The sequence below is a fragment of the Notamacropus eugenii genome, chromosome 4 (assembly GCF_028372415.1).
Source record: "Notamacropus eugenii isolate mMacEug1 chromosome 4, mMacEug1.pri_v2, whole genome shotgun sequence".
Classification (NCBI taxonomy): Eukaryota; Metazoa; Chordata; class Mammalia; order Diprotodontia; family Macropodidae; genus Notamacropus; species Notamacropus eugenii.
In genome coordinates, this window is record NC_092875.1 from 251,994,071 (window position 1) to 252,013,484 (window position 19,414).

Below are 19,414 nucleotides of genomic sequence, written 5' to 3' on the forward strand. Positions count from 1 at the left end.
ATATCATAGGCCTACATTTTGAAATCTATTTGAAAATCAACTATTAATATGTACCGAGTACAGAAAAGGGAGAAGTGGGTATGTGAGAGGCCTTCAAAAGTAAGATAAATTCCTCTATTTTGGCCATGTTGATTTTGACAAATCAATCGAGAAAAATGACTGACAGGCAACAAAATCGAGTAGACTTCATGCAGTCATTAAATTGTGTACTTGGCAAGGGACATTAGAGATTATTCAATCTACCTTACATGTGGTGAGGAACTCATTTAAAAATTTTATTTTTCTATTCAACAAATAGCTATTAAGTACCTCTTGTGAGCTTCAAAGCTCTGTGTTTGATGCTGGGTTCTAAAGATAACGAAGAACACGGTCCCTGTCCTCAAAGGATTTCTCATCTAATGGGTCACAAGGATGATAAGATACAATAGGAAACATATTAACATGTTTACATAGCATTTTAGGGTTTACAGAGCGCTGTTCTCACAAAAGCTCTAGGAGGTAGATCATTCAAGTAGTTTTGTCTCCATTTTAGAGAAGAAGTTCTAAGAGGGTGAGTTGAAAGCAAATTTGATGCCCAAGATGAGTTTCAAGGTCTAGTTTCCTTATTCCAAGCCCTCTATCCAGCAACAGCAAGTTAATATTTATATAGAGCCTACTGTGCCCAGAACTGTGCTAAATACTTTACAATTATCTCATTTGATCCTCACAATAACCCTGGAAGGAAAGAGCTATTGTTATTCTCATTTTGCAATGAGAAAACTGAGTCAAAGAAAGTTTAAGTGACTTGCCCAAGATCACAAAGCTAGCAAATATCTGAGGGTCAGATTTGAACTGGGGTCTTCCTGACTCTAGGCCCAAAAGTATTAGTGTATTCTGAAAAGGATATTCTCAAAGGGATACGATGAAATCATCTTCCCAAGTTAGGGAAGCTTGGAGTATTGACCTAGAGTGACTATATGTATACCTGGATTACTCAAATTAATAGCAAAAACCTAGTCTGTGTACCTGAAATATACACCCCACAGTTTGATGAGGAAAAGACTGTGTAAACCCTTTGAACATTTTAGAAATGAGCTGATGTTGCTACTGTTGTTGTTGTATTAAAAGAAAAAATGTTATAAAGTTTCTTTGTGCTTCCTAAATCTCTCCTGAATCCAGGATTTTACCCATACTGGTACGTCTAACCCTTATAAAGAACATAGCATCTATTCAACTCAATTGACAATTTTCTTGCTTATCCATAGTTTAAAACAATCCATTAGACTATGGCTGGCCCTTTTTGGAATTTAGGGAGGTCTACAGATTCTAGACATGCATAGAGTCAGTCTGGGATATTTACTCTAAGCTTCCCTAACTTGGGAGGACCATTTCGGGACATCCCTTTTAGAATATCTATTTCAGAATATATTAATACTTTGAGTGTTTCGTAGTATTTTAATAAAAATGTTGAATTTTATTCCTTTACTAGAAACCTGATATGAAGGTGACCCTAGATTCTTGGAACCCATGCCAGTAGCTCGAGTAAGACATTAGTGGAAGAATAAAATTTCATATTTTTCCTAAAATTCTATCAAAGTCCCAAGGCATTAATATATTCTGAATGAGCATTTTTCTACAATATGAGCTAAGTCTTTCAACAAGGGCAAATTTTATAAAGCACATATCATCAACTTCAGTGAGTCATCATTCTGAAATTGCCAACTATTACGTCTGATCTCTAAATTTGCCTTTTTTTTCCAGTTCTCATCCTTCCTGACTTCTTTGTGTCTTTGACATATTTGATCATTCCTTATTACTGTAGAAAGGATCCTCAGCTGGGATCTAGGATATATTTTTTTGTTTTACATTGTGATAACTATCTTTCCATGTATCTTATGTTATACATTTGAAACCATTTTATTTTCTGAAAAGAGGCCCATAGGCTTCACCAGATTGCCAATGGGGTCTATCACCCCCCCCGCCACGTACACACACACACGCACACACACACACACACACACACACACGCAAACACCCCACACTCTTTAAGAGTTCCTGACGTAGCATCTCTCTTCTATTGAGTTTAGAGACACTACAACAACTTGATCTCTAATCGCTCATCTGGTTGTTATTGTTTCCTCCTTCCAATCATGCCTGACTCTTTGTGTACCCATTTGGGGTTTTCTTGGCAGAGATACTAAGTGGTTTACCATTTTCTTCTCCAGCTCATTCTGTAGATGAGAAAACTGAGGCAAAGAGGGTTAAGTGACTTGGTCAGGGTCTCCCACTTAGTAAGTGTCTGGCCAGATTTGAACTCATGAAGATGAGTCTTCCTGACTCCAGGTCTACCACTCTATCCACTGCGCCTCCTTGGCTGATCTTGGTGTTTGTCAACGATACCATAGTCTCATTGTGGTACCTAAATGTAGGTGTTATTAAGCATCATTTATCATCCTTTTTTGCTTCCTCTTTCTTCCTTGTCCATTTCATTCTCTCCCACAATTTGAACAACTCTATATCCTCATAAGCATATATCTCTAGACTTATGCTCTTTTCTATTCTCACATATCCAACTTCCTACATGGATCTCTTTGATTGTATACTTCACCAGAACATCAAATTTAAATATGTCCCAAAGAAAGCTTATTATCTTTATCCCTCAGCTTGCTACCCATTTTGATTTTGCTATTTCTGTGTAAAGCATCATTGTATTGCTAACTTTTGAAACCTGGAGGTTAAATTTTATTGCTCTCTCACTCTCGTATTTGTTGTATCAATGACCAGATATTGTAAAATTTTTAGCATTCTCTTTAAGTCCCACAGGATTTGGTAATTGATTGGATATTGGATTGTCTACAGCAGTGGTGTCAAACTCAAATAAAAACACTGAGGACTACAGTGCAAATTAACATTATCTATATTATGTTGTATTTTATTTCATTGAAATTTTCCTAATTACATCTTAATCTGGTTAAGACCCACTTGGGATTTTTTTCAGGCAACATATCCATCAACAGGCTTACAGTTTGACACCTCTGTTACAGCTTTCTTTGTGACATAAAACCACTGATTTGTCAGGGCAATGATAAGAATTAGAATAAAAAGAAGTAAATGAAATGATACACAACTGAAAAAATCAGTCTTGAATTATGTAAACTAGTAATTACTATTGAAAAATTAGAAATGGATAACAAATGACTAATTTTAATAATTTTACACAGGCATTAAATAGATGTAATACTGTTTCCAAAACAAAAAGATGAAAATACGATAATCATAATAAATAGTACCTATATAGTACCTATCATGTGAACTGTCCTATGTGCTTTAAAATTTTCACCTCATTTGATCCTCATAATAATCCTGCAAGGTAGGTGTAATTATTATCATCCCCATAAAATGAGGAAACTGAGGCAAACAGATGTTGAATGACTTTCCCATAGTCACAGAGCAAGTGTCTGCAGCTAACTTTGAACTTGGGTCTTCTTGATTCTAACTTTGAACTTGGGTCTTCTTGATTCCAGGCACTGTACCACCTATTCAGCAAACATCTGAGTCACAATCTGAGAAATATGGATGAGGCATTAAAATTCGTTTACAAAATAAACTCATTTGTAAAGTCTTATGAAGATGGAGAGATTTTTATTATGAGTAGTATCTTCTCATAAAACAGAATCTTTAGAAGATAAATTCACTTGAAGTTAAGCTTGGCAAGGGAACTAAATAAACAATGTTATCTCAAGAGCCTTTAAGGATGAAATTGGAAGGGAAACCACAAAAAGAAGGAAAATGGAACATACAACTATTACAACATCAAACTTTTCATCATGAAAAAACAGTAGGACTATGATTAACTGTTATCCCTTTCGTGGCTAAATTACTTGAGAAGGTTATCTCCAACAGATTTCTTTACTTCCTTTTTTCTCTTCTTGACTGTCAATAGTCTGGCTTCTGACCTCCTCATTTAATTGAATCTGCTCTCTCCAAAGTTTCTAATGGTCTCTTAATTGCCAAATCCAATGGTCTTTTCACAATTCTCATTCTCTCTGTAATCTTTGACACTGCCAATCACCCTCTTCTCCTTGATTTTCTCTTCTCTGTAGGATTTCATGACATTACTCTCTGCTCATTCTCTGCCTTACTCCCACTAACTGTGGGCCCAACCTCTTCTTCTCTTCTACCTCTATATTCTTTCATTAGGTGATCTCATCATCTCCCATGGATTTAAATATAATCTCTATGATTCTCAGATCTACTTATCTAGACCTACCCTTTCTACTGACTTCCAGGCTTGCATCTCCAACTGCCTCTTAGACATTTTGAATTGAATGTTTTGTAAATATTCTAAATTCAATATGTACAAAACCAAACTCATATTTTCTGCCCAATTCACCCCATTCAAACTTCTCTGTTACTGTCAAGAACTTCACCATCCTTCCAGTCACCCAGGCTTACAACCTAGGTATCCTCTTTGATGGTTTCTTTCCTTCCATATTCATTTTATTTTAGCCAAGGTTTTTTTGATTTTACTTTTGTTAACATCTCTTGTCACTTTCTCTCTTCTGATCCTGCCCCAGTTTTTTTAGACCCTTATCACCTCATGCCTTGATTATTTCAATAACCTGCTAATTGGTCTGCCACAAATCTCTCCCATTTTCTACTCTGCTGTCAAAATGATCTTCCTTAAGTTCAGGTCTGACCATGTCACCTCCTTACTCAATAAATTCCCATGGTTCCCTATCATCTTCAGAATTAAATAAAAACATTCTCGGTTGCTCAAAACGTTTTATAACCTGCCTGCATCACCTTTCCAGTCTTTTTACCTTACGCATCACCACATATTCTGCTATCCAATTAGATTGGCTTCTTTACTATTTTTGAACAGGTCCCTTCACCTCCTGATTATTCATTTTAGTCTGTCCCCTATGCCTGGAATTGCCTTATTCCTCATCCCACCTCCTGTATTTCATGACTTCCTTCAAGTCCCAGCTACCATCTTACCTCTTTAAATAAACCTTTCATAACCTCCCTTAATTCTAATTCTTTCCTTCTGTAATTTCCATTTCATCTTGTATATCACTTATTTGTGCAGTTGTTTGCTTGTTATATATCCCATTAGATGGTCTGCTCCTTCTCGGGCATTGTCCTGACACATTGAAACTTGACCCTAGCATAGGGATGTCATTTTTGTCCTCTTCAAGAACAGCCAACCAACTGAGAGTAGGGTCTGTTTTTTGCCTTTCTTTGGGTCCCCAGTGCTTTGTACAATTCTTGGACAGAATCAGCACTTAATAAATGTTTATTGACTCTCTTTAAATAATACAGTCCTAGATATACTTACATTGGAGGTATGAAAGAAAACAAAGATGAGGAAAATATCCAAATTGAAAGAATCAAGTACAGAGGAACTCAATGAAGATGGCGATACAATTGTGAGGATGTAGAGGGAATGCTATACAAAGATTTCGATGGAGGGAATGATATCAAAAATATGTAGAATATATTGGTTCTTATTAATACCTTCTCAGACGAGGTTACCAACAACACACCAACAACTACTGAACTGTATTCTTACTTTCCCATGTATGTGAAATCTTTATGAGTCATATGTACATAAATTGAGTGTATCCCAATATGATTATTAATAATGACAAAATAGGTTTTTGCAAATAACATTCATCATTAGAAAGTTTTTCAATTTCAAAAATTTTGTAATTTTTTAAATTTTAAAATATTATCTTTATAATTTCAAACCTTATTAGAAAGTGTAGAGAATAAAATATCCAATTTTGCTTATTGTTTATTGATTATGAAAAAGTTGATTTGGAAGAACAAAATGCTACTATAAAGGCTATTTCCTGAAATAGTGAGACTCCCATCCATATATAAAAATCACTCAAGATTCCTCTAGACATATAACAACAAAAATAACCTAGTTCAATGACCTTCTGATTATAAACATCAGGTAAGGCATTACATGAGGTGATCTAGCTATCAGAAATTCTTTGTCAATGTAACGGAGAAGATCCAGCCCAGAGTCCAAATTGATGAGGTTTTGGTATGGAGGGTGAGGTATGTCAAAATCTGAAACATTGCAGAGTCTCCTGGAATAGATATATAACCATATATAATATATAACCATATATAATATTTAGACTTCATGATGTAAAGACCATATAATGTAAAGGAGAGGAATGACATCAATTGTCCAGATTATGACACTGAGCTTGTCCATCTCTATCTATCTTTGGGACACATTGTACAGAGGGACAATAAGTCAGGCATGGAATTGGACAGGAGGAGGAAAGCAAACTGGATTGCTTTCAGGGAACTGCAAATTTTATTTAATGTCTCTGAACTTCCCCCAGAAACAAAAGTCTATCTTTTAAAAAGCAATATTGCGTTGGTGTTTCCATATGGGAAGGCGATATGAAATACAATAGAATCCAATGACTTTAAAATAAGTATCACAGGAAAAATATTTCAATAAGGACATACATATAATAGAAAAATAAGATAAGATGGTCACATAGTGAGGATGAAGACAGCCAGAGTATGGCACTGGTACCCTTGTAATGTTAAGAGAAAGCAAGGAAGGTCACTAGTAATTTGGTTGGATGCTCAGTGTTAAACCATTGGGAGGACATGGTAAAGAACCATCCAGAATAGATAGATGAGCTCATCCATGGATGAGCATGGATCTACATTATTAGAAGGACCTTCCAAATCAATGAGTTCCATTTTAGCATCTTAGCATCCGACTTCCCTAACACCTCCAACCTCTATAACCTCTGCCTATTTCTCATCACCACCACTTTAAACTGTTGCTTACTAGCATTTGCTTGGGTTTTTTTTTTTTTTGAGTAGCTTCATCAGTTATTCTGGCTCAACACTGCTTCCACCAATTCCTCCTTCATAGTGCCAGAGCAATCTTTCTTATACAAAGATCTATTCTTATCATTTCTCAGCTCAAAAATCTTTAGAGCTTCCTAATGACCACTGAATAAAATTCAACCTGTTTTGAATTCAGGCTCTTTAATTATAATCCTATCTTTTCAGTCTCATTTCAAACTCTTTCCACACTGGTTGGTTGTTGTCCTTCCTTTTAGAGGAAGAATAAAATGACATCATTATGTTAGAGTCAAGTTACAGTGTGACTGACTGTAAATGTGTGGTTGATCAGATCAATACAAACTTGGACTGCTCTACCACAGGTCAGACACAAATAGTCAACATAAACATTTGGGGTGGATTCTCTAAATCTGTGCATTTTGTGTTTCTTTTGGGCTATTTCAATTCTGCTTTACTCATAGAACACAGCACCTTCTCTGATGAGGGCATGCCATGGTGAGTGGTCCTGTCACATAATCAATTCCAAAATTTGTAAGAGAGGCCTTGAGACTGTCCTTGTATAGCTTCTTCTGACCACCATGTGAGCACTTGCCCTGTGTGAGTTCTCCATAAAATAGTCTATTTGGCAAATGTATGTTTGGTATTCAACATTGTGGTCAGCCCATTGAAGTTGCACACTCTGCAGTAGAGTTTGAATGCTTGGCAGTTTAGTTTGAGAAAGGACTTCACTGTTTGATCTTATCCTGCCAGGTGATCTTCAGAATCTTCCTAAGGCAATTCAAATGGAAGCAACTTAGTTTTTTGGCATGGTGCTGGTACATTATCCAGGCTTCATAGGCATACAACAATGAGGTCAGCACAATGGTTCTGTAGACCTTCAATTTGGTAGTCAGTCTAATACCTCTTTTCTCTCACACTTTCCTTTGGAACTTCTTAAACACTGAGCTAGCTTTGGCAATGTGGGTCTACTTCATTATCAATGTGTACATCCCAGGAAGGTCTACTACCAAGGTAAATGAACTTATCTACAGCTTTAAAAATTTCTCCATTTGCTATAACTGGTGGTATCACATATGGATAGTGTGATGCTGGCTCTTGGAGCACCTGTGTTTTCTTGGTGTTGTTAGGTCAAAATTAGATCAAACAGAGAGAACTGATCCATACTTTGTTACATTTCAGTTTCAGAGGTTGCACTGAATGCACAATCATCTGCAAACAACAAATCATGTACCAGCACTCCTGCTACTTTAGTCCTGACTTATAGACTTTTCAAGTTGAAGAATTTACCATCAGTGCAGTAGCTTACCTTGCAGCAGTTTCTACCTCATTGAAGGCATTTGATCATATGGCTGAAAACAACATGCTAAAAAGCATGGGAGCAAGTACACAGCCTTATTTCACTCCACTGGTAACTAAGAAACCACGAGAGCATCATTCATTATCCAGAACCTGGGCAAATGTGAAATTGATGATATTGATGAACTTCTCTGGGCAACCAAATTTTGACATCATTTCCCATGAGCCCCAGTGACTGACAGTATCAAAGGCCTTGCTTGGTCAGATCTACAAACAGTTCTGCTCCTGGCATTTCTTCTGGAGTTTTTGGGCAGCAAACACCACATTCCTCAGTTTCTGAAGTTACTCTGGCTCTCAGGTAGACAACCATCTTCCAGGTGAAGGATTAACCTATTAAGGAGGACTCTGGCAAGGATCTTGCCAGCAATGACTAAGACAGAAAATACCCTGTGATTGTCCCTGGACAATCTACTTCCTTTACCTTCATAGAGATGGACAATGGAGGCATCCTTGAACTCCTGGAGGATAACCTCCTCTTGCCATATAACCTGGAAAATTTCAGTCAGCTTTTGTGTGAGCAATGGACCCCCCACTTTGTAAATCTCAGCTAGAAGAAAATCAGCACCAGGTGCTTTGCCATATGAAAGGTGCCTAATGGCATTCAAAACTTCTTCCTCATTTGGAACTTCAGCTAGGGAGGGATTGACTTTAACCTGAGGTAGTCAATAGCTTCATCATTGATTGATGGTGGCCTGTTCAGAACACTATGGAAGTGTTCAGCCCATCTCTCTAGCATCATGTCCTTATCACTAATCAATATGACTCCATCAGCAATGAGCAGGTGAAATGCACCATATGTCTTTGGACCATAAATAACCTTCAGGGCATCATAAAAGCACTTTGGATGTTATTGTCAGCATAAAACTGAATTTCATCTGCCTTCTTACTAAGCCAAGAATTCTGCATCACTCACTTGTACTTTATTTTTGATGGCTTGAAATGTAGTGGATGACCTTGGCATCTTCAGTTCTTAACCAAGTTCTAAACTCTCCACAGTGCCTGCTTCAGCTGCCTTCATGGCCATTGGAACAAACTGTTCTCATTTGCCAGTTCCACCAGGGGAAGTCTTCACATGCTTGGGATAGACACCCTCCTAACTCACCAATGGGTTTAAGATGTCTTGGTTACCCTCAACCTGGTTTGGCCTGTCTGCTGAAACAGCTTACTGGGGTGTGGCCATTGTGGATGCTACAGCTTCTTGGAACCATAGTTGAAAGTTAGGTGAATCAAATGGACATCAAAAATGGAAAACGGGTCTGAAAAGAGCTCAGCAGCCCTTACACTACAGCAACTAGTCTTCCCTGAACACACCCCTTTCCACACTGCACTTTGGATAAAGTGATTTCTACCTACTTCTGAACATGCACAACAACTTCCCACTTCTATAACTTTGCTTTTATCATTCCCTGTGCCTGTAAATGCACCCCGTCTTCCCTCTTTGCTTGCTGAATTTCTACTTGTCTTTGAAATCCCAGCTCAAATATCACTTCCCCCTTGAAGCCATTTGTGATCCCAGCTGTGATTAGTGACTTTTCCCCTTGGACTTCATATAGTACTTTGTTTTTCAACTCTTTAATGTAAATATCAATTAATTTTTTTTGTTTGTAGTTTATGTATACTTGTATCTTACTTTCTTAGTAGAGCATTTTTGCTAGGTGTCTTCCATGCTTGGAACATTCTCCCTCTTCATTTGCAATTCTTAGCTTTCACAGTTTCCTTCAAATCTCAGTTCAGCTCTCACCTTCTGCAAGAAGCCTTACCTAGTCTCCTTAATCTTACTGCCTTCCCTCTGCTATTACCCCCAGTTTATCGTGTAGGGATCTTGTTTATACATAGCTGTTCGCATATTGTTTCCTCAGATAGATTGTGAGCTCCTTGAGAGAGAGCAGGATCTGTGTGTTGTTTCTTTGTTACCTTTCTTTGTATCCCCAGTGGTTAGCACAGCGCCTGGCAAATAGGAGGTACTAAATAAGTGTTTAGTTGCTTGACTGATTGACAGGAACTGTCTTATCCCCTGGGCTTAGTACTTTTCACATTGTTGTTGTTCAGTCATTCAGTCAGATTTGACTCTGCGACTCTGTGGCGTTTTCTTGGCAAAGATAATGGAGTGATATGCCTTTTCTTCTTCAGTGTAGTAAGACAAACAGAGGTCAAATAGCTTGCCCAGGGTTACATAGCTCGTGAGTGTCTGAGGATGGATTTGAACTCAGGTTTTCCTGATTCCAGGCTCAGCATTCTATATACTGAATCACCTACATGCCTCATTTTCCATATTGTTGATACTCAATAATGTTAGTTGACCTTAATGGAATTATCTGAACTTTTAAATCTCCCTTTTACCTAGCAAAAGCTTCCCAACTGCTATTGCTTCTCTCTATCCCCAGGGTAACTTAGAACTACACACACACACACACACACACACACACACACACACACACACACACACACACATACATATATACATATATATGTATACATGTATATATTTAAACAGTATATACACATGCATATCAATGTATGTACATGTTGTCTCACTCATTGGAATGTAAGATCCCTGAGGGCAGAGGTTGCTTCACCTTTGTCTTTGTATATAGTTAAAAACTTACTTCTGATACTTATTAGATGTGTGACCAAAATGACTCTAAGCCTCAAGTGAAAAAAAGAAAATTATGGTACCTACTTCACAGTTGTGCTCAGGCTCAAATGAGATAAATTCATGTACAACACCGTAAACATTAACATATTATTGAATACTAACCATTTGCATTTGTTCTGTGCATGGTGCTATGCCCTTGCCTTTTAGATGCAAGTACATTTAGATGTGTGGGCAGTATGAAAACAATCTGTGCAACAGGAAATTAATAACAAATCTAAAGCTGCAAAAGGACTGAATTAATTAAATAAAAATAATCTTTAAAAATGAAATGAGGAAACACAATTCTTTAGTTAAAATTCCCTCTAAAATTATCCACTGACAAAAAGCAGGTAGTGGACCATTGAGAAATATTCAAAGAATATAAGCCACAAAAATAGAATACAGTTTTAAATATTAAGGCAATTGGATAATACAGACTCTGAATCAATTAAAGATATTTGGGGGAGACTAAAGTAGCTGCTAAAAGTCTGCAAACAGTAAATCTTACAAGGGTAAAAACATCTGTCTCCAACTCTATCACAATAGTCTATGCAGAGGAAAGATGAAAATATTTGGAAATATTCCACAGGCCACTGTGGCAAGAGTGGCTTGAGAAAATGATTGAGCAACTGTAGAAAGATAATGGAAGATTATTTCAATAACTAGCAAGTACATTAAAGAAGAAAGAAATCTTATGATGAAAATGACTATTCCATAAATACCTAAATGTCTTACAAATGAAGAAAAAATGATAAAAGTACTGGTAAATAACTAGTGAACACCATAATCATCATGATAAGAAGTAATGCCTTATGAGATAACCATAATTGAGTTCAGTGAATTTTTTGTTTTTGTTTGCTTTTAATAACTTAAAAATCAATACAGGTTCTCTGGGCAAGAATTTTTATATTAGCATAATGTTCCCATGAAATATAATATGTGTAATGTGTCTTTTGCCTTGTATGAGAATGTTAAGATGTTAACTTACAAAAGTAAACCAAAGAATTAAATATCCAACTCTGCCTTTGGGGAAGGTAATAATAATATCAGCAACAATAGGTGACATTTATATAGTGTTTAGTATCTGCCAGGAACTGTGGTAAGTGATTTACAATTATTATCTCATTTGGTCTTCACAACAACCCTGGGAAATAGATAAATTGCATTTTATAGATAAGGAAACTGATGCAAACAGGGGTTAAGTCCATAGTCTCACATAGTTAATAAGCGTTTGAGGACAGTTTTGTACTGGGTTTCTTTCTGACTTCAGACCCAGAACTCTATCCATTGTTACCACCTAGATGTCCCTAAGTTAGCAGTTTGCCACAGAAGCCAAAGTCCACTGATTTAAGTGGGACAGTGATCAGAATGATAATTAAATTTGCATTTATTTTCCATTGCAAGTATAAACCAAACTAGGAAGAAAACAAATGTGATGATAAAGAAACTCCTTCACATGAAAAGGTACAATGTCATGAAATTTGACTAATAATTTGACATCTGTGCTAATTCTCAGACACTGAGTTAATTTATCATTGCATTATCTATTTTAAAAGAAGTGGGAATTGGTAAATTAATGCCTAAAGCAATATTCGGGAGGATAATCAATCTACTTAAAAATTCCGATCGTTTTCATTCACTCGTAAACATTACACCATTGCAGAAATAATTTGCATGTAAACAACGTGATGTTTTTAAAATTCTTCTCTGCGCACTAATGCAATAATGGATCCTCATTCCACAACATTTTATTAGTTGTTAATTTGCTAATAATATATGTCTTCACCTTCAACACTTCTCTGATGCCGTTTTCTTTATCAGCTGCACCAAAGAAACTTTCCTCAGTCTTTGTACGTTTTGACCTTTTTGTAGCATTAACTACTCTTCCTCCTTTCATCCTGGAGTGATTATCATTCTCCAAAATCTCAGTCTTTAACCTTCTATTCTTCTCCCTCTACACCCAGACCTTTTGTGGCAATTTCTTTTCCTCTTATAACTTCAAAGATCATTTCTATGAAGATGATATCCCAAACGACCTCTTTTCCTCAAAATCTTTACCTATAGGTTAGCTTATATATTATTATCCCCACAAACTTTCACTATGTTCAACATTTTAACTTGCAAAACCACTACCCACTTGAGCTAATTCATTTTTGTTAATGATGTCATGTGTTAGGTTTCTCAGGGTTATCCTTTGATTCTTCCCTCTCCATAAGTCCACAAATTTAGAACTAGAAGAAACCTTCAAGGTCACCTCATACAATTCCCTCATTTTGTGGATGAAGAAAGCAATTTACCTGAAGTCACCTAGAAGGAAACCAGTGGCCAAACTGAGAGTCAAATTAAGGTTTTTGATCACAAATCTAATGCCTTTTCCCACTGTATTATACTGCCTTTCATTTCCTACATCAAATCTGTCACCAAATCCTTATGTTTCCTCCCTCTCTTCTCTCTTTCTCTTTCCCACTACTGCTCTCTCCCTCTCTTTCTTTCACTTCCTTCCTCCCTTTCTCTTTCTCTCTTCTCTCCTTCCCCCCTTCTCCAACTGAACATTATTTGGTACCAGACATATATAAACATGACCAGATTATTGCAACAGCTTACTACCTAGCCTCTTTGCTTTCAGTCTCCTCTCTCTTATTCAGCCTACACATTGCTACCAGACTAGCCTTCCTTAGATATTGTTGTATTATATCAGTGCCCTTTTAAGAATCTATGATTTCCTAATGTTTGGCATTTAAAACCATAACCTGGCCCTGTCCTACTTTTCCAACTTTATTACACACTGTTCTCTTCCGGTCATTCTAAAATCCTATAATAGTTTTTTTTAAACTGTTCCCTCCATCTTTCATTCTATGTTTTTGTATGGATAGTTCCTCTGTTTCTGGGTTGTTCCCCCCTCTTAAATTCTATCTCTTGAAAATCCTAGTGTCGTTCAAGATTCAAATCAACACAACAACAAAATAGTGTCCAAGCAGGATTTCATTAATTATTTCCAGAGAGTTACAGAAAATTAGAAATGGAAGGGAACTCCAATGTCATTTAGGCTAAATAGGCTTGTTAGAAATTATTTGTTTTCTGTTTCATTCTGTTTTGTTTGTGTCCTCTCCTGAATTAGACCGTCAACTCTTTGAAGAAAGGAATCATATCTTTTTTTTTTTTTTTTAACAGAAAAGCATCATTTTTGGATCTAAAGGATTCAACAAGAGGGAGATTAAGACAAAGCAGGACCAGGGACTGAGACAGATGTCCAGAGGAAAAAACAAAGGGGCAACAGCAGATTCTGTTTCTGAGGAAGGAGGGGGTGAACCAAGAGCTGGGGGCATTTGGTCTGTAGGAAAGTGGGAAGAAAATATGAAAAAAGAGGGGAGTTTTGTTCCCTGCATGGTACCCTAGTACTGCCAGGTAGTAGGGAAGGTGGAGTGGGCATGTCACTCACCCTCGACCATACGGAACAGAGGGTGACACTCTGCTTCACAAGCCCCCATGATAAAGGTTTGTCTTAAGTTCCCTCTTCCTGCTGAGGGCCACAGTTGGTCTCCTCAGGAGACCTTGGAGGTTGGTAGCTTCCATTTCTCTCTCCCACTCTCCCCTCAGGGTCCCCGAGGGCATTTTTCCAGGTTCAGTCTCTGGAAAAAATTTTTGCTAAATTCATAGGTGCTGATCATGATGGCACAGGAGGGGGCTGCTTTGATGATCCGTGGGAGGAAGCCTGCAAAGAGTCCTCTGGCCCCAGACTCAGCTTGAATTCGTCGGAGCAGCAGCTAGGTGGAAGGGGAACGTGGGGATGTCACTCTCAAGGCTCCCACACTTCCCAGCTCCATCTGAGGCTGAGTTTTCACCACGTCAAAAGGTAGTGTGAGCACAGCGGCCACTGTTCCTGAGAAAGCTCCAGCCACAAAGCTGATACTGACTGAAGTCCGGTCCTTGGATGCCATCTTGCATAGCCACGTCTTCGCTAACTCATAGTTAAACCAGTACAGGGCTGAAAAAGGCACATCCCTCAATGCAGTGGCACCCCAGCCAAGCCACAGAGAGCGCCAGCCACCTTGGCACACTGCTGCCCTGACACAGGCCCCAAGTTCACGGTGGGACAGATGCTGGGCCTGAAGTTTTGTTCTCACCAGCTCCAGGGGGCTGATCACAGTCACGGTGCCCAATCGGGCCATAGCTCCTGCCACCATGGGTGCATAAAGGTCTGAAGTAATAGCTCGGCTGCATAAGAAACCCTTAAGCTGGTCATAGGTGGTAAAGTAAATGGCGGTGGCAGGCACTGTCATCACCGGGAAGGCCACTCCACAGGGTCCTGGCACCTTCGTGCCGAATAATCTTCACAAAGGCATCCATGGCGCCTGTGAAGTAGGCAGGATGTTGGTACCAGACAGCACATCGAGACCCATTCTGACACAGATAGAGGGGCTCTAGAATGCCATTGCAGTAAAGCATACATTTCCATTTAGTATAGGGGATGCTCCAGGATCCCTGGGACTGTGCCAGCCCATTGGTGGGAGAAGGACGCTGGGACTGTAGTCGGACCTTTACCACATCCAGCGGGGTCATAAAAATGGAGGTAACAAGGGCCCCTGTGCCTGATGCCACCATCTGCTGCAGGGGGCTAATGCCCCCAGGTGCCTTCTCTGCCATTACACTGTCTCTTGCTTCACGCGTGGGTGGCCGGTGGGGAAGCGCCGGGTCCCGGGGGCGGCGAGGGTCCTCCGGAGGCCATCCCGGCCCTCCCCGGCCTCGGGCCCATCGCCAGGCGCCCTCCGCTTTAGAAAGAGGAGCCCGGGGAAAAGGAATCATATCTTAATGCTACTTTGTATCAATTGTATCTAGCACATTTTAATGGCGTAATTTATTAAATATTTGCCAGTTGTCTTTTTTATAAAAACATATGAATTTGCATATATAGTAATTCATACTTAACTCTTTTTAATTATTACAAATGGACTTTAGAAATATAGTATGGAATAAAAATATTCTACAAGTAAGGAGTTTTCAAAAAAGAAATCTTTAAATAGATATATAGCATATAATACTGATATAATCAAAAAGTGTTACTGATTTCATTGGAAAGATATGAAGAGGTGTTAAATAATTAAATAGGGAAATAAAATGTTTAGCCTTTTTTACTTAGTTGTCTTAATACATTTAAAATTTAGGCATTAAATATCATATATACTAATTAAGGGAATTATGAATAAAAATCAAGTGACATCTACGGGTCTAAGGACTTTATGTCAGTTTTAAATGATAACAGAAATGGAATAGGAACATATTTTTATAGGTGATTTCTTCATTTATTCAATAAGGCATAGGGCTAGACTCCATGGGAGAAATAAAGGTTAATAAGATGATCATTGCTCTTAAGGAACTTACACTCTAGTGGGATGAATAAAATTATGGAAATGAATTTAATAAAGAGACTATGAACATACATTGGAAATATAAAGTGATTTGGGAGCTCCTAGAAAGGAACTACATGAAACATTGCTTCAAGTGATCTCATAGATTTATGAATTCATTTTGGAGTACCTATTACATACAGTGCACTGCCTCAAAGAATGGGCTTAGCTTCTTATTTTGGTTATAGACCTAAAATAAGATATAAAAGCATAGTAGATCAATAGCTAGCCTCAGCAGGAAGAAGTTTGAATGCCTTATCTAACATGTACTGGATATGTGACCTTGGAAAAGTAAATTAACCTTTTAGTGGCAGAGTTAACTCTCTAAGATAATCAGGTGCAAAGCACTTGCTGATTTTTATTGTTTGAGGAAGTTTATTTACTGTGAATTCCATAGTCCAGTGAAATAATAGGTCTAAATATACCACCCCCATCCCCAGTGAATGCACATAATTTTTTCCATGTCAAAAGTGTTATAGAGTGGTTAAAGTTGTCTAAAATTAACTAATAATTAATTAAGATAACAGAATTCACATTTTTGGACATCCAGATGCTCTTTAAATAAATTCAGTTTGTTTGATTTTAAGCATAAGTAGACACCTTTGAAGGCTACTGGGCTTCCAGGTCATGAAGGCAACAATATGGAGGACTAGACTCTCCAATTGGTAGGACCTGTCACATCTTTTCAAAGCAGGACTTAAGCATAAAAGATAAGCTGTTTCAGTGGTCTTCACAGCCCTGACACCAATAATCCTGAATTAAAAACTTAATGATCTAAAAGCCAAGGGCTCATTCAGCACCCTGTCTTCCAAGACCAATCATGCTCTGACAGGGCTGCATAAAGTGACCCATAGGTTTGCAACAGAAATCAATCCTACTTTCTCCCCCTTCCTCCCAATGCCAAGGAAAAAAGAAGCTTGTTTGGGCTTCAACTGCAATGCTTTGGGTTGCAACTACATTCATCTGGAGAACTGACAAAAAGAGGGATTTGGGTGGGAAAACACCAGATTGTGTGTCGATCTATAAGGACTGCCTAAAACAAATGGCCCAGCATCCAGTTGGAGCCAATTCTTTCTCCAAGATGTCACCTAGAAAAGAGGCTGAAGGCAGTGGAAAGTGAATTAGTGTGGGAGGAGGCAGAGATGGCTTTGATGTCAAGCTCTCAGAGAAACTGTCATCAAAGGGGAAGGAGTCAAAGTGAGCAACAGCAGGGGGGAAAGATGGAAATTACCAAAAATCTCTGTAGGAAACCACCATCACAACAACAACTCAGGGTTAAAGACTGGGCATAAACAGATAAGCCAACTAATATGTTAGCAATGAAAGGGAATACAACTTATCTCCCAGGGTTATTGTGAGGATCACTTGAGATAATATAAGGAACTTAGCACACAGGTCCTGGTACAGAGTAGGTGCTATATAAATGGTAGTTATTATTATCAATTGTTATTGATATTGTTACTATTTTTACTACTGTTACCTTCATCATCATATGGCCTCCACATAAGCTAAATAAATCTGGACATCCATGGATATATATTGCAAGAAAACACAAAGGGAAACAATACTTGATGAGGACCCTGTGGATTTTGAAGAACTTGTAACTACAGAAGGATGTTCCTCAATGGTTAAAAGACAAATAAAAATTTTAAAAGCAGAGTTTATGAACTGCACAGGCGAAATAATTCATAGAATAGAAAAAAAAACCCTTTAATACATGGTGACAATTTTTTTTTTTACCAAAGGAACAGGAGAGAATATAAAATTTCAAATGCAAATACATGGACAATCTGGAAAAAGAGAAACATAAAGGAAGAATATTCAAAGACAGTATACACACAATAGAAGTAGAACATATTGATCTTAATGATTAAAGGATGTAGAAAGACAATTTATGCATTATAGAGCTCCCAGAAGAGTATGCATGACAGGTCAGAAAACCTGAGTATTATAATGCAAGTATTAACACAAGGAAACTGTTGAAAACTTCTGAATACAGAAAACAGTGATGGTTGAAAGAATCCAAACACTGACTCCAGAAAACAACAACAGAAACCGTATACGGCATACCCCAAGATGCATGATGACTAAATTTAACAATTCCAATGACCACAAACAAATCATGAAAATTACAAGGAGAAAGATCTTCAAGAAAAGGAAATTGGACAATAAAAGATTATTCTGGACCCATTAGGAACTGAAAGAATGAATGGAATCATGCATTTTGAAGAGTAAGGGAGCTCAAGATGCAACCTAAAGGAACATATTCTGCAAATCTGAATTTACTTATTAATGAAAAATGGGCATCCAATAAAATATGTATTTTAAACTTCCCAAGAAATAAAAACAGTCCTGAATAAATTATTTGCTTTTCAAACATCACAGACAACAGAAATATGAGAAAGTTAAACAAATATAACAACTAAGGATAACAACAACAACACCGACAGAGAGACCATTACAGATTTCTTTCTAAAAGTACAAGGAAACAAAAGTAAAATCAGAAGTCAAATATAAGTAAATATAAAGAAACAGACTGAAACATCATGGATTAAACCTCATAACAAATCACCTACAATGTTTTTGGTGGTTTTGTGACTGAATGACAGGAAAACAGAGAAGGAAAGAAGATAGAGGGGATTATGTGATGTACCCTAGTCAAGTCAAAAGGTAACTGTGAAGGGATTTAACTCCTATAGTCTGACAGGAATAAGAAAGCTTAAAGAAGAGTGAGAAAGAAGAAAGGATTGAAATAAAGGGAAAGAAAGGAAGAAATCTTTTTTTCCTCCCTGTGTATTAAGGGGAATCAGTACCTACATTCTCATCTCTCTTCTACAAAGGGAGATGTAGTACTATGGGTGCTATGCAATGGGTGCTATTTGTATGGACTTGGTACTTAAAGAGACCACTTATCCTTCCTCAGAAGGAGAATCAGAGCTCCTCTGGGAAAGTGATACTCAGAAGGCTGGGAGGACACGGACCTAGAAAAGATGACATTTCATGGCAAATGAGGGCAAATTCCTACTATGGGACAATTTTCTACCACCTCCAGATATTTGTAAGAGTGAATCACAACTGAAAAAGGAGACCAAATACATTGACAGAATATCTAAATTTACAAATACAGTAACAGCAATAACAGCGGTTTTTTTTTTGGAAGAAGAAACCTTAAATAGCTACCTCTGAA

The 19,414-nt window shown here is 37.7% G+C and overlaps 1 protein-coding gene and 1 pseudogene across 2 annotated transcripts in view; both read right to left on the reverse strand.

Annotated features, from left to right (window-relative positions):
• The window catches only part of CHST9 (carbohydrate sulfotransferase 9), a 354,622-nt gene that overhangs the window by 317,014 nt on the left and 18,194 nt on the right, over positions 1-19,414 (reverse strand). The window lies entirely within an intron of this gene.
• On the reverse strand, positions 14,001-15,607 carry LOC140501162 (mitochondrial glutathione transporter SLC25A39 pseudogene; annotated as a pseudogene).